This window comes from Quercus robur, chromosome 8 (assembly GCF_932294415.1).
Source record: "Quercus robur chromosome 8, dhQueRobu3.1, whole genome shotgun sequence".
Classification (NCBI taxonomy): domain Eukaryota; kingdom Viridiplantae; phylum Streptophyta; class Magnoliopsida; order Fagales; family Fagaceae; genus Quercus; species Quercus robur.
Window position 1 is genome coordinate 4,461,760 of NC_065541.1, and position 17,334 is coordinate 4,479,093.

At 38.7% G+C, this 17,334-nt stretch overlaps 1 protein-coding gene across 4 annotated transcripts in view; it reads left to right on the plus strand.

Moving 5' to 3' along the window:
* LOC126694253 (disease resistance protein RPM1-like) overlaps positions 1-17,334 on the plus strand; it is a 397,275-nt gene that overhangs the window by 72,812 nt on the left and 307,129 nt on the right. The gene's annotated exons all lie outside the window — the stretch shown is intronic.

Below are 17,334 nucleotides of genomic sequence, written 5' to 3' on the forward strand. Positions count from 1 at the left end.
ATTTTATAATGTAGCAAGTGCTATGTTATTTTGAATTTGTATAGTCTTGAATACATTTTTAGATTTATAATATTTAGTTTGAAAAATTATATAATACTCCGATAGTATGATAAAAATTGTATAATTACTCATTAAATTTGAAACATAAAATTAATCTATTTCAAATTAATGGACTTACTTGGGTAGGATAAGGTTAATAGACCAATAAGAAGAAGGTGGGGCATTGGTCTTTTCTCATTTTACTTGGCTAAACCCAGAAAGGTTGCTTGCATATGGACATGGAAAATTTCCTGTCCACAAACAATGATCCATATTCTTAACTTTTAAATTTGGGCTTCTTTGGAGGGTCCTATTTCCGATGGCTGTGTAGTCTATTTGGTTGAATCGCATTGTATATAGATCGGACTCTATTAATAGTCTTGTGCATGAACAACTTCGTCCAGTCTTGTGAAAGACAATTTTCTATCAAACACAATTGCCTATAAATTGTGAAAGCGAAATTATATTTTCTATCTCCACATGGGTTGAATTACTATTAAACTCAGTGGATATAATAAATGAAGAGTGAATGACCTATTTTGAAATTTTTTTTTTTTGAATTTTTTTGAGATAGTTACGATATGTTTCTAACCCGTAGTTTAATAGTATAATCAGGTATAAAGATTTGGAACCTATTTCTCCTTATAAAAGAAAACAAGATATATACTAAGCAACAAGTCTCTTGGCGATGAACAAATTATTTGAATTTATCTTTATTTTGTACTTTTTAGAATATTATTCTTTGTCAATATGCAAACTTTGATGGAGTTAAAGGAAAAACAATGGAGAGAGAAAATAAAAAGCCTTTGTCAATACTTTGGAAGTTTTGCATAAAGTTGCATCACTTTGACTTTGATGGTTTGCACGCACAAACAGACAGCAAATAAATTAAAGATAGGAATAGGACACTAAAATAAACAAAAAAGAAGCGTAATGGAACATACTCAATATTATTTGTTGGAAAAAGAAGTTAAGAAGACTCACATTAATTATTTCCATTTGATTCGAAGATGATTTTATTTATGGGGAAAATTGATGAGAATATCAATTGATTAGAAGATGAAAGAAATTCACATGTGAGTACATTCTCATAGTAAAATATTGGAGAATTATGAATATAAAATAACTGTGCCATTGGTTTAATCCCCATGTGAAATAGAGAGCAACTGAGCTTGGAGTGAGTCACTGATGCAGAGAGGTTGGTACCAATGGTACCTCCACGGGGCAGGCTAGAATTCTGATGGTGTTGACAACGGAAGGACCTCACATGTGTTGTCGGCAAGCAAAGACAGTTCTTCCACCTTAAACTTTGCCTTAGCTCCCTTGTGAATTTTGTAAATGAGAGTGCTTTAAATCAACCAAACTAAATTCTGCTCTCTTTATCATCCAATCCATCTGCTTTAGGTTGATCTTTGGAGGCCTTTTCTCTACATTTTCATTCATATTTTGTCTGTTGCAACCTTGAGAAAAATATAAGACAACAAATGAACAATTGCAAAATCTGTTGAATATGAATTCCTATATTACATTTATATGGCATGCCACAAGCTACAATTTTCAATAGTATCGCAGATAGAACTTATCCCAATGACAGAAATAGGCAAAAAAATAAATAATAAATAAAAGAAATTCTAGTTTAGGAGCATTGAACATAGCAAATGTTTAGAGTAACTAGCTTACCTGAAAATTAAAAGTTCTGAGGAAGGAAACAGACTCCTATAATGATTTCTTCTCTCCCACAAAAGAAAAATGGAAAATTCCACATTAGAAATATGGAACAAAATTTGACAACATTGTATGCTAAGGTTCTTAGATACTATAGCTTGAAAACAGAGTCTTATGTCTCTGGTAGTAGAGGCTCTTGTGGATGATGTATCTGTTTTCCAGATCTGAACAAAAACAATTGAGGACATTCCCCAATCCGTACAAAGAACGTTATTAGTACCAGTTATCTAATTTGTTATATATATAAGGCATCTCACTTTCCTTATCCTTAAAGAATTAATTAATCCACTTGACTAGTTACCTCCACCACAATCATCACCATGACCATCACCACTGGGTGGTAATCCAAAGTCCCACCATCATTGAGTTGTGGCCAAATCCTTCCCTGAAATTTCAGTTTAACCATTATATGCCATTTGAAATATCGAATCTCACAGAATTTCAGAAAGAAAGCACAAGTGAGCATGCATTTATATGTATCAACAAGTGAAAATGTATGTAACCACCCCATACCATAAACCCATAAAAAGGATTACACAAAAAAGGAAATACAATGCTTTGATTAATCAATTGACAACAGACGTTGGTTGCCTAGGACAGGCCAAATTATGACTTGGTTCCTAAAACTAATCCAACTTCAAAAAGAACTCATCTGGCATTTATTAAACTGAAAAGAGCAATACAACTGTCATTTGATGAATCCCACAAAGGATCCTTGAAGCAACATTTATAACAAGGAGCCAAGAAAAGTACCTATGACAAGTACCAAGACTCCATTTTAGCAAATAAAAAAGCAGAAAAGGAGACAACTTTGAAAGTTCAACTGAATGAATTCAGAGCAACCAATATTAGAGGGTATTGCTATTCCACTGCAGACGAGCTACTCACACCCACCAATGACATAAGGCATGCAGTTCTGGGTCTGGCTAGCCAAAGCGACTCCTTTAATATTAAATGAGTTTGACTAATGATTGATACACGGAAATAGCTATTACTGGGAATGTGAGTAATTGTTGGAGCCATGCGTTTAACAGTTTTGCTCAGCAGCGAATCTTGCATTCTGCAGAAGAAACTAGAGAGGCAGAGACAAAGGTTTTAACCCAAAAAAGGAGCAATATCAAGAATCCATAGAATCCCTTGTTTCCTAACCTCAATTTGCAAGCATCAATGAAGAAAAAAAAATACAAAATGAATTGACTTAATGTGCTTGTAGATGCATGTTCCATAACTTCATTTATAATCAGAATACATTTATCAGGATTTTCTAATTGTTGTTCTTTGCTTTTCATCATAGGGTGATGCATAACATAACATGATTGCAAAAAAAGGAAAAAAAAAAAAAGAAAAAAAAAAAGAAAAAAGGAAAAAGAAAAGAAGATGCAGTAGCATAATCCTAAAGTCACAGATAAGCTCTACCATTGAATGTATCAAGACACTGTGTTCAGAAAATTTCCAAACCTGCTGTTTCGTAACTGATTCTAAGACAACTCTTAAGTGAGACTGAAATTTAAAATTTCAAGCACATGAAAATCCCTAAAAAACTCTTAAACTTTGGCTAACCTTAAAAGGGCTGTAAGGGTCATTACCTTCATGCAAAAGGTCAAAGTATTACTGATCGATGCATCTTAGAAAATTCCAAATCATGACATAGAGGTAACAAGGAATTAAAGATAACATTTACTGCTCACTATTTTCACATTCTAACAAGTGTAAAATCTGTAGAATTTACGTTGAACACATCATTTATATTAGACGAGATAAATCTACAACAACACGAGACACAAAAGACATAGATAACAAGTAACTGGGGGTATGAAAGAATAAACTTACCAAGCGAAATGGCATATATCAGAAGCAGACTGCATATGGCTAGAATGCAAGATACGTCTTCCATTATTAATAGTAAAAAATTGGCACCAATACCTAGCCATCCAGGTTCATAAATCTTAAGTGACCTCCTTTTTCCATTGAAGTACTGAAATGACATGAAAACTTTCACAAGATTAGATCTAGCATGCATATTATGCCCCATGCATTGACCCTCTATTTTCACTGCATACACAAAACAGTTAAGTAGCATTGTTAAAATCAAGACCTAAAAGCTCTCTTCAAAATATCCAATGAAATAGAACTCCAAAGAATGCACTTGTACATATAGTACAATATGAAGGAAGTTCTTTCTTCAAAAATTCTTTTAAGATAATAAACATTTCCTGTCCAAATAGTGACACCAAAAGGAATGATGAAATAAATTAAACATAAACATTAATTAAACAAGTGTAAAAAAAAAATATATATATATATATATATATATAATATGTTTTGAAGAGAATCTTTATAGAATTTAAATTCAATTTAAATTTATATTTTAAAATAAAAAATAGAAAAATATGGACTTTCAAAAGTTTAAGTATCAAAATTAAGAGTCACTAAAAGGTTTAAAGTTTTGATTTTATATCATAATAATAATAATAATATGATTTTGAAACTCGATTCTCTCAAAATCGAGTTTTAAAAAAAAAAATTCAGGAGCCTTATAGTGACGTTTTAAGGATCTATAGTGGCGTTTTGTAACTCGATCTCCATGAAGTCGAGTTACATGCAATTTTTTTTTTTTTTTTTTTTTTGCCTATAACTCGATTTCAAGGAGCTCGAGTTTCAAAACGCCACTATATATCCTTAAAACATCACTATGGGCTCCTTAAAAACACCACTATAAGGCTTAACTCGATTTTGAGAAAATCGAGTTTCAAAAAATGGGCATTTCCCTAATTAGTTTGGGAAAGGGGACAAAATGTTGGATTGTTTTTTTAAAAAGGGCAAAGGCCAATTTTTTCCACCTTATTAATGATCATATGTAAATCAAACAGTATATAGCCAAATGCTAAAATTACAAGGGAGTGGAGTTTACGCGCGGTTTCAACTAGCTGTTTTCAAGTGAGACCACATTTTCTTCCTCAGCTCAGGTCTGATCTAAATTGCTCGTCCTATATTTTGATTGTGTCTACAAAAATCTTGGTTATTTTCTCCTTATAATTGTTAGATTCTTATCTATGGCTATGCTAGGGTTTATATTCTCTTTAGTTTTGCTTTTAGGTTGTTTTAATTTGCATTGTAATGAATTTTTCTTGAACTGTTGATATGGTTGAAGTATAATATTTATTTTTGCTACGCTTTTATTGAGCCATATCAACTGTCATATCATCCACTTACTTCCAACTTTCTCTCTCTCTCTCTCTTTTAACTTCTTCTTTTCTTCTTATTAATTTTCTTAACTTATTGTTCTACTTTCTCAAACATTTCTCCATTTCTTTTACCTTATCAGTCTTCATCTATCCCATTAGAACATTAGCATCAATGGTGTTAAAAATTTAGCTTTTAGCACTAAGAAAAAGCCACTTTAACTATTTTAACTTACCATGTCACAATTTGTTTTGAGCAATTTACCATTTCACAACTCACCCAATATCAATGCTCTTATTATTCACAACAAGGTTAAACACTATTAATTTATTTATTTTTTTCTCTCTCTATTATTCTCTATCTCTTCTCCCTTTCTTCAAGTCACCAAACCCACAACCCCAAATCAATTACCATCACCATAGCACCGTGTCTCTCTCTCTTCTCCCTCTCTTCAACTCACAGCCACCACACCCACAACCCCAAATCAATTACCACCACCACAACACCATATCTCTCTCTCTCTCTCTCTCTTCTCCCTCTCTTCGACCCACAGTCACCACACCACAGCACCATGTCTCTCTCTCTTTTTCCTCTCTTCAACCCATAGCCACCATACCCACAACCCCAAAGCAATCAACAACACCACAATACCGCGTCTCTCTCTCTCTTCTCCGTCTCTTCAACCCACAGCCACTACACCCACAATCCAAAATCAATCACAACCACCATAGATCGGAAACCCATATTAAATCCACAAACCCATATCAAAAACAAAATATCAAACACAAACTCATATGAAACCCATAAATCAATGACCCAAAATCAACCACCAACATATCGGAAACCCACAAAACCCAACAACCCAAACCACCATTGCACCACCACCACATGTCCACACCATCACGGTTCTCAAACACCATCACACCAAATGCCACTGGCCGCTGATCTCTCTATGCATTTTTTTAGAGAGTTTAAGTTTGGGAAGAAGAAGAGATGAGGAGAAGAAAAGAGAGCAAATACAATGAAGAAAGAGAGAGAAACATTAGATTTTTTTTTTTTTTAAAAAGAAGAACAATAGTATTTTTTAAGAAAAGAGAGAGAGAGAGAGAGAGAGAGAGAGAACTATTTTTTTTTTTTTTTACAACTTTGGAGCTACAATAAGCTGTCATTTTTGGTAGTTTATTGTAGTATTGAAGCTAAAAATAATATTTTAGCAATTTAAGAGCACCACTGTGAATGCTCTTATCTTCCTCTTTTTTTGGCTCTTCTTATTCTCACACTCTTACTATAAATTTCCAATTCTCTTTCCCATTCTATACATAGTTCTCCCACACAAAGGTTTTTTTCTCTGTCTTTCTCTCATTTCATTTTTTGTCTTTGATGAATTTTTTTTATTTTTCATGCATCTCTACTTTAGGTTGATGAACTTTTGTGTTCTTTAGAAGTCTACTCTAGGTTGACATGATTTAGTTTTGTATTTTTAAATTGTTATCTTTTTTTCTTTTCTTTGATTTCATAGATGCCATCCTATTGCATTATAAAGATAGTATTTTTTACTCTTTTTATTCTCATCTTATTTTTTATATAATTTGTTTCTCTCTCTCTCTCTCTCTCTCTCTCTCTCTCTCTCTCTCTCTTGATTTTTTATTCTTTTTTTGCTACTCTACTTTAGATTGATAAATTATTGTGTTTTTAAAACTCTATTTTGGGTTAATATGTTTTAGTGTTGTATTTTTGAGTTTTCCATCACAAGCAGTCTCTCACTTTTATAGTTTTTATTTGATTTTTATTTAGTTAGTTAATACTTATTACTTTGGAAGTGATAATTTGAATTTATATAAAAAATAAAATAAAATCTTGGCTATGTATTTGAATATGTCTATCAATTATTTGAATAATGTTAATTGCAATTTTGTTATGATTTTTTATTATCATAATAATTTCCTATAAGAAAATGAGGAATATGAATGATTTATTAGAAACTTAAAATGTTTAATTGCACAAGAAAAAAATTAGAAAAATATAGCACACTATAACACCATTTTGAAGAATATGGACACCTCCAAGGAATGATATCAATCAAACACACCCAAAATAATAGATTGATATATTGGTAGAGATAGAAAGATGAAATAAATTCAGAAATTGTTTAATTTTTAGAGAGAACAAAATTATCTTAAACAAATTTTAGAGAACAAATTATAAATTATACCATAATTACAAAATAATTATCTATTTTCATACATCATGTAGTTCTAATACAAGTAATATATAAAATCTGAAATCCATATTCTATATATAAAGAATCAACCTCAACTATAATCTATAGTGGTCTAAGTTTCTGTCAAATGAGTCCTCAAATGGGTAAATTCCTTAGAACTTTGCATTTAACCTTCCATCGCATTAGAATTTTGCATTTATTTTCATGTATTAATCATCTATAAATAGTGCATTAACTATTTATATTTAATAAAATTTTGTGGTTGTTTTTAGAAAACTATAATAAGAAAGAATTTCTTCAGAAAATTGATTAGGAATATAACATTTTCCCTCATTTTTAGTTGCTTTCATAACAATTGTAACAAAAACCATCTAAAGGCAAAATCAAATTTAATAACACTTAATAAAAAATATAAAAAACTAATTGTATACTTAAATTAGTTGAAATGATTCAATAGTTGTGAATTCACTAAAGTCTTTGTGTGTAAGTTATTATCTAGTAATTTTGGAGTGCAATAACATGATTCTCCTTTTATTCACACAATGATTGATTGTGCCAATTAAATTTATGGTGGTATCTACTACTCATGTGAGGGTAGGGAGTTTTGCATCATCATACTCTGAAAGTACATAAATTTTCCTAAAAACAACATTGTAGATCGTAAATGCATTTATTATATAATTAATTATTGGTGGTATACTAATTATTTATGTAACTTGAATATATTAGCCACTTCATTGATTCATATTCTTAAATTATGATGGAGTTCTTCTTTAACTACCATAAAATATTTCAAAATTTTCACAACAAGTTGAGATATTGCTCCACTATAGGTAAAAAAATAAAATAAAATAAAAGTATTACATACAATACTATATATGCTAGAAATGGTTACGTAAATAAAATAACCCACTCCCCCTTTCCTCCCAACCACATAGGGCTTAAGAAGGTACCAACTCGCGGAATTGGGCAATATTGGTACCACATAATACTATATATATAACAAATCTTACGTCTTACACATTATTACACCAATTGGCTTAACAAATATGTTCCAATTAGTTTAGCTAGTGTTGAGGCCTAAAAAAATCACAATAAAATAAGCCCAAGAAAGGATAAGCTAAGCCCAAGAAAGAGTGAGTTAAGCCCAGAAGAAAAAAGACCAAGTCCAAAGGGATTATACAAAAGGCCCTGAGGATCCCGAAGCCCAGAAAAGGAAAAGCAACCAAAAAAGAAAAAGAGAGAACATCACAGCAAAATATAAGGCGCAAGGATCCTCGGGCACCATCAATGAGCGCGAAGAAAAAAAGAAGACCAGGACAGATCGATAGAAAGAAAAACAAGAAAAAAACAAAAGGACGCAAGCGACCCTTCAGGGCACAGACAGAAAAGGCGTCGGGGAACCAAAACAAGGAAGAAGAATGTTAACAAAACGATTTCAGAAGAGCAGAACAGGATTCCGCCCAAATAGGAAAGAAACGGAGAAGTAAAAGACACCAGAAGTGAGGATGCCGAGAAGGGCATACCTCAGCACCTCCCAAAGAGGATGGCCAACCAGAAACTTTCAAAGGAATCAGAACCAAGAGAAGGAAAGAATGAGAGAAAACGGAAAAGGGGACTTACCGAGATGATGAGGACAGAACATACTCTGTTTACAAAAGACCAAAACAGGGGAACCAACGGTTCCCCAAGACGCCCAGAAAACTCCACTATAAAAGGAGAGGATGGGTTGTGAAGAAGGGCAGCGAGAAAAAAAGGAAAGAAACACAATAGAAAGAAGAGATTCTCTAGAAAATTATCAGAAAGTTTAGGCAGAAAGAAAAATACCAAGGGAAAACAAATACTGCTTCCCGATATCCTGTAAAAGCAACTATGGCACATACTCGGATCCAACGAGAATCAAACTTCGCAAGTTTTGAAGGTTGAAATAGCCATTCAAGGCTGCAATTTTTGAGCTTGATTGGACCTTGTATCACGTCCTAGTAAGCTTGCTGTGATCGAATAGATAATGCTTTAATTAAATATTGTTCCCAGGATCCCCACAGCACTTCTCTTTTATTGTCTTGCTAATCCTGCTTTTCTTTTCTGAGCTTACGTTGTTAATTTTCTGGCACTCCTCGATATCCTTGTTTGTCATTTTTGTGTGTTGTCAGGAGTATCCTCTGCATTCACTTGATTCTTAAACAGCCATTTAGCTGCGGTGAGTCAAGGCCCAGTCCACCAAATCCTTTCTTTTCATTCAGGTCCGGGATCCTTGGGCCTGAGTATCCCGAGAAAAAGCACTCTCACATTTTGGCGACTCCGCTGGGGACTGGGCAAAGAAGAAGGAAGAAACAATCCCTTCGTAGAGAATGCCTCCAAGACAAAGAAACAGCAAAGGAACTAACGTGCCACCTACGGCTTCCGAGCCTGTAGGAGAAAACGAGGAAGTCTCCAGACAAGGAGGTGGGATACCCTTGGTAGAACAGGAGGTTGTGTCAGAACAAAGACACACAAGACAGGAACCAGACCTAATGGCCAGGATGACAGCAATGTTAAAGGATTTGGAGCAAGAAGTTCGTCTTCTCAAAGAAGGCAGGACACAGGAAGTCAGAGACAACATTCCCCCTACTGGCCACCAAGATGGGACCCAGCCAGAAGGAGGGTCAGCAGTAGGAGGAAGAGCCAACCCTCAGTATTTGACACTGGCAGACGTCAATGCACTCTTGGAGCAAGAAAGGGAAAAACTCTCAGGGATCCCCAAGCAATTCTCTCGGGATCCCCCGTTCCCTCCAGAACTCCTTGGCAAACCATATCCTAAGGGATACGAACCCCCAAAGTTCCATCCTTTCGATGGGAGGAATGGAAGTGCCGTGGAACATGTGAGCAGGTTTGTCCACACTATGGGCCCCTATGCAGGAGACAAAGAATTATGTCTGAGGGAATTTGCCAAATCCTTAGTGGATAGGGCATACACTTGGTACACCACGCTGAGACCCGGGTCCATCAAGACCTGGGATGAAATGATGGAAAAATTCTGCGCCAAATATTACCCTGGTGAAGACAAAATCACTTTCCAGAATCTGCAAATGGTGAGGCAGAGACCTGGAGAAGATCCTGTTCAATTCATTAAAAGATTCGAAGATGTGTCCCTAGATTGCTATGGAGACCACGAAGAAAAGGAGCTCGTGGAAACCTGCATAGTCAACATGCTTTTTGACTACAGGCTCAACCTTGAAAACTTATGTATCACACAGTTTGCTGATCTGCTGCAAAGAACCAGAAGGACGGCGCAAACCATGAGAACCAAAAGGCTGCCCGCATCCCAAGCTATGACAGCATCAACAGGAGAAAAAAGGAAAAGACCAGACGGAAAGGTGTTTGAAGAACCACCAGTGATCCCATGCACAGCTGAGGAGTTAAGCCATGTCCTAGAAAAATGGATTGGAGATGGGGTTGTTAGGTCATTCACTGTGTCCAGGCCACCAATCGAAGAAGAAAGGAAGAATCCTTTATTTTGCAGAATCCATAACTATGTGAAGCACTCCACTAAGGACTGCTGGACCCTTCGTAGATTATTCCACAAAAAGTTGAGAGAAGGAACCCTGGAGCTCACCCAGAAGGAACCGGAAGTGCAGAGGAACCCCTTACCTAACCACAAAGGAAAAGGGGTGGTAGCAGTAGTAATACATGGGAACCCAGCAGAGGCAGGAGAATCTGAAGGATCCTTCCACCCGAGTACAGTCAAGACCCTCCAAAAGAATCCTAAGTTCAGGTCACTATTCAATCAATTAGGATTCGGACCAGAAGCAAGAAGAGTGGCCACAGAGTCTCTCATGAGTATAGCAGCAGATTCAGGGATGGAATGTTTTACAGCTGAGTCACATGCTAGTCGAGCTTTCCTGGAGACAACCAATGCAATAACTTTCACTGATGAGGACATGGAGATTGAGCACCCAGACCACCGTAGACCCCTTTATTTAATGGCCACCATAAACGGCGTTCAAGTCAGGAGAGCACTGGTGGATACAGGGGCATCACTCAACCTCATAGCCTTGAGTACCTTGGAAGCTGTTGGCTTAGCTGACAGAAGGATCCTGGGGACCCCCATGGAGATAACAGGATTTGGAGGATCGGTGGAAGCAACAGAAGGATACGTACAGCTGGCCTTAAGGGTAGGGCCAATAGTAGCTTTGACAAGGTTTCATGTGATTAATGCAGAAGTTTCTTATCACGTGCTACTGGGACGCCCGTGGCTTCACAAACATCGCCTTATTCCATCCACGTTCCATCAATGCATTAAAGGGAGACTGAATGGGAGGCCCATAAGGATCCCTGCCAATCATAATCCTTTCAGCCAGGGAGAAGTAAACTTTGCAGAAACGATGTTTTATGATGAGTTGGAGCCAGATGATGAGAACCCCTCCCCAGGGACCCTGGGGGCACCTATCCTAGAAGAAGAAGAAGGAGGAAGGGGCACCCGTGACCTGAGAAACCTTTTAGAAAGAAAAAGACAAAAGAGGGAGCCCAGCTCTTCAGGATCCCGAGAATGTGTGGTGGTGCGGGAACCTGGGGGAAGGCTAATTTATCGTTTGTGAAGGTGCGCGGGACCCGAATGCATTGTGCAGGAAGGTCCCGGACCACCAAGCTGCATGATGGCCCAAGAAGAAATCCCAGAAGAACCAGTTAAGGAGGCCCAGATTCAGCCCGAGGAAGAACTGAAGGAAGTAGACCTGGGAACAGAACCAGGATCCCGGAAACCTGTTTTCATTAGCAGTCAATTGGTGGCTCAAGAAAGAGAACAACTGGTAGCCTTACTTCAAAAATACAGAGATGTGTTTGCATGGACTTATGATGAGATGCCTGGTCTAGACCCGGAGTTAGTAGTCCATTCTCTTAATGTGGAACCAGGGGTGAGGCCAGTAGTCCAACCAGCCAGGGTCTTCCACACTGAGGTAGAAGCTCAAATAGTCCAAGAAGTCAAGAAATTACTAACAGCTGGTTTTATCAAACCCATCCAACACCCAAAATGGCTGTCCAACATTGTACCGGTGAAGAAGAAGAATGGTCAAATTCGCTACTGTGTAGACTTTCGCAACCTGAACAAGGCATGTCCTAAAGATGAGTTCCCCTTGCCCAATATCGATCTCCTTGTAGATTCAGCTGTAGGAAACTCAATGTTCTCGTTTATGGATGGGTACAGTGGGTACAATCAAATTCGCATGGCAGCCAAAGATGCAGAAAAGACGGCGTTCAGAACTCCGATTGGGAACTTTTACTACACTGTAATGCCCTTTGGCCTCAAGAATGCGGGGGCTACGTATCAATGGACCATGACAGCCATTTTCCATGACATGATGCATGAGGAGATGGAAGATTATGTAGACGATATTGTGGTCAAGTCGAAAACCAGAACAAGACATTTCCAAGTACTTGAGCAGGTCTTTGAAAGATGCAGGAAATACAAGTTACTTATGAACCCCATGAAGTGCGCCTTTGGAGTGTCTGCTGGAAAGTTCCTTGGGTTCCTGGTACATCACAAAGGCATAAGCGTGGATCCAGCCAAGGCCACAGCTATTGCCACGATGAGAAGACCAACTACTGTTAGAGAACTCAAAAGCTTCCTGGGAAGAGTCTCCTATATCAGGAGGTTTGTGCCTGGTTTAGCCTCAGCTACGGCAGGCTTATCAAAATTACTGAAAAAGGGAAATGAATTCACCTGGGGAACAGAGCAGCAGGAAGCTTTCCAAAGAATTCAAAGCATTATGAACCATCTGCCCACCCTCCAGGCACCAGTACGTGGGCGAACTCTGTTGCTATACTTAGCATCGAACTCTCAGGCAATAGGAGCTTTGCTGGCATAAGAAGATGACCAAGGAAATGAGCAGCCTATATATTATGTAAGCAGAACACTCAAGGATACCGAGACCAGGTACCCCAGAATAGAGAAAGCCTGCCTAGTAATCGTTTATGCCTCCCAAAGGTTGAAGAGGTACTTCTCAGCTCACCAAATCCTCTTGGTAACCAAGTCCCACCCCATAAAAGCACTCCTGCACCAGCCCCTCCTCACGGGAAGGATGGCACAATGGCTGGTATTGCTCTCACAATATGATATAGGCACAAGAACTCCCAAGGCTGTAAAGAGCCAGGCCATAGCAGATTTGCTAGCTCAATTCCCAGGGAAGGAAGAAGGCCCGCTGAGCGAAGAAATCCCTGGTGAGGTAGCAGTGATGGAGATCCCAGGGAAGAAATGGACTATGAGGTTTGACGGGTCAGCTACAACAACTTCAAATGGGGTAGGAATTGTGCTAAGCTGTGAAAATGGGGATGTCATGCCCCTGTCTTTCAAGCTTGGTTTCTCATGCTCTAATAATGCAGCTGAATATGAGGCATACTTGACCGGGTTGGCTATAGCACTCAGCATAGGAGTGAAACACATGAGAGTGCTGGGAGATTCTAATCTTGTAGTCTCCCAAGTGAAAGGTGACTTTGCATTACGGGAACAAAGCTTAGCAGCCTACAGGACTTGGGCACAAAGACTGGAAATGGAATTTCAAACCTTCAGCATAGAATACACCCAAAGAAGCGAAAACAGGTTCGCAGATGCTCTCGCCACCCTGGGATCCCAAATACCATTTGATGGGAGAGATACACTGATAAAAATAGGAAGGCAGGAACATTCTATTGTGAGGATCCTCCAAGGAATGTACCTAGGGGAATCCAAACAGTGGGACTGGAGGGACGAAGTCAAAGAAAGGATGAAAGAAGTAAATCCTAGAGGGAACATCAAAGAGCTAATGGATTACACTCAGATAGAAGGAGAATTGTACAGAAGACTGCCAGGAGGAATACTGTCCAGATGTATCACCGAGAAGGAAGGAAAGTTGAAATTAGAAGAATTACACGCCCAAACATGTGGAGTTGCAGAAAAAGTCAGCCTATACAGGAGGATGCAACACATGGGGTACTACTGGCCAGACATGGACAAGGAAGCAGCAGTCATACAGGGGAAATGTAGAGAATGTCAATTGGCAATCGATAAAGAAGAAAGCTACGCTGTGTTTGTTATAGAAGATTGGCGGGTTCCTTTCATAGGATACCTGGCTCAGGGTATCCTGCCAACCGACAAGGAGCTGGCCCATAAGCTCAAGAAACTGGCATGCAGGTATTTCTTGCAGAATGATATTTTGTTCAAAAAAGGATACCACGGGGATCCCCTCAGGTGCCTGGGACCAAAGGAAGCCAGAGAAGTGGTCAGAGAAGTGCACTCTGGAGATTGCGGAAGTCACCCAGGAAAGAGAAGGCTGCACAAGCAGTTACTACTGTTGGGGTATTACTGGCCAACGATGAAAAGAGACTCTGAGGAGCTGGTCAGAACATGTCATGCTTGCCAAGTCCTAGGAGATGCGATTCACACTCACCCAAATGTCCTACAGGATATGACAACACCATGGCCTTTTCATACCTGGGGGCTCAATCTCATAGGGCCCATAAACCCTCCATCCAATGGTTATATATGGATCCTGGCAGCCACGGAGTACTTTACAAAATGAGTAGAGGCCATCCCTTTGAAAAAAGCTACTGGAGCAACTGTAGCAAATTTCATTCGAGACCACATCATCACAAGGTTCGGGATCCCCAGAAGACTTATCAGCGACAATGGAACCCCATTCATAAACAAAGATGTGAAGGGATTAGCTGAAGCATACCACATCAAGCATAGAAGATCTACCCCATACTACCCACAAGGAAACGGCCAAGCTGAAGCTACTAACAGGGTAATATTAAAAATCCTTAAGAAAATGAAGCATGAGTATGGAGGAAAATGGAGTGACCATCTGGCAGATGTGCTTTGGGCATGTAGGAGCTCTGTAAAGACAGCCACAGGATTCTCCCCATTCTCCCTGGTTTATGGAACAGAGGCCATCAGCCCTGTGGAGTTAATCATTCCTACACCAAGGGTAGTTCTTGAGGAAAATCAGGGAGAAAGTGAAGATGCAAGCAACGAAAAGAGATTGGTAGATCTGGAAGGAGTAGAAGAAGAAAGGGAACTGGCCAAGAAAAGGAGCCAAAGATACCAGCAAAGAATGACCAGAGCATATGCACAAGCAGTACGCCCAAGAGTGTTCACCAAAGGGCAGTTAGTGCTAAGGATGGCGGAGCACGTGAGGAGGAACCTGCCAGGGCCTTCTAAGTTCACCCCAAAATGGGAAGGACCCTACATCATCAACACAGCTCATGAAAGTGGATATTATTACCTTGCCAAAGAAGATGGAACAGTCCTGACAGAACCCATAAATGGGAAGTGGCTGAAGCAATATTATGCATGAGGACAAGGGGATCCCCAGTACCTCAGGGTCCTTTCACCAACTTCACTATCTGCTAAGTTCCTTTTTATTTTGTCTTTTATTTTTTTTTTTAGCCTTTATCAAAAATTCTAGCCTAAGATAATTTTGTTCAGGAACATGTGATAGATTGACACTTTGTGGTCAATGCTGCACCAAAAGACTTTTGCTTTGTTCCAAAAAAAAAAAATGATTATGTTTTAACGAAATTCCTGTTTCTTCAAAGTTTGAGTTTTCTTATTGCAAAGACCAAATTTGGATAAATTTAAGGAAGGATACCTGAGTCAAAAAAAAGAGAGGAGAATATGTAATACCCCTTTTTACATATGGCCCAGGATCCACCACACAAATAATTTCGGATATCCCACAAACAGTCCCAAGTGCATAGGTCTAGGATCACAGAATAAAAGAAAATATCTAGGATACCTAGCCTAGCACTTGGCAAAAGGGGAACCTGTCAAAGTTCATGAACTGGGACCGTATCTCAAAAAAAAAAAACATACATAGAGAAGGATACTAGTGTACCCAGCTCAGTACTTGCACAATAAGTCACCAAGTACCTGGACCAGAACTTACAGTGAAACCTGTGAAAACCATGGTCCAGGACTCAGGAAGGAAAAGAATCACAAGAAAGTAAAGACAATATATATACATCCAAGGAAAAAGGCAGATTCACATACCAAGAAATAAGAAGCAGTTTTGAAGCACAAAAGAGAAAGAGCAGAGCAATGTTTAAAAAAAAAATTATACAACCCCAAATTGTTCATATGAATAAAAAAAAAAAAGCTAAGGAATGAGGCCGGCCAACAGAGAAGCATCTGGAGAAATAGCAGGAACAGCCAAAGAAGAAAGGATCCTCTGCCGCTTGACTTTCAAATCTTGTAGAACTTTGTGAGCATGAGCCAAAGCTTCCTCAGCAACAGCTATCTCAGTGTCTATACTCTTGAATGATTGCCTTTGAAACAGCATATGAGCCAGCAGACGCAAGTGATCCAGCAGGAAAGACAAATTAAACTTGGCCTCTAGAAGGTCCTGCACCACACCTCTCCATTCCAAAAGCTTTTCTTCAGACAACGAATCAACAGAGGAATTCTTTAGAGAAATCAACACAGCACACAGCAACTCCATCAGAATATTGCCTAGAAAAATGCCTCCCCTGAAGCCACTGGTAAAATCCCCGTGACTCTTGAGCAGGCTCTCTAGCAGCGGCAAGCCCTCCACAGGAACAGAGAAGCGCAGGAAGCTGCCATAAGAAGACCCAAAGACATGAAAGTGGCTGGCAGGAAGACTGTTGAATTCCAAAAAATCGAAGCGAGCCAGGAAAGAGGAAAGCCTTGAATCAAGATCTGAGGCAGCCACCTTCGAGGCATCCCCCATCACCGCGTCACCACTTGCAGAAGCCTGAGGACTTGCAGCCTTTTGATCTGGATGAAGGTCAGCAACTTCAACAGGTCTCACAATTCCTTCAGGGATAACAGGCTCAGAACCTGCAAAGCCTGTATCAATATTCAAAAAAAAAAGAAAAAATAAAAGGAAGAACAGATTTAGAAGAAACAAACCGGTTCCAGTTTCTTGAGGCAGAACCTCTTCTTCCTGATCTCCTGACGTCCCCGAAGATTCTGGGAAGGAACATAAGGCAAGTTGAAGAAAAGGTGAAGGACCAATGGCAAATTGGCTAAAGGAAGGGATAGATGCAGGGGGCTTCGCCATATATAAAAAAAAAAAAAAAAAAAGAGAGAAAGGGGGGAAAGAAAAAGGAAAACGCGATGGAGCAGCCTGCACTCACCTTCTGAGCTCTCTGATTCTAGAGAAGAGGCAACACTGGGAGCGGGTTTCTCACTG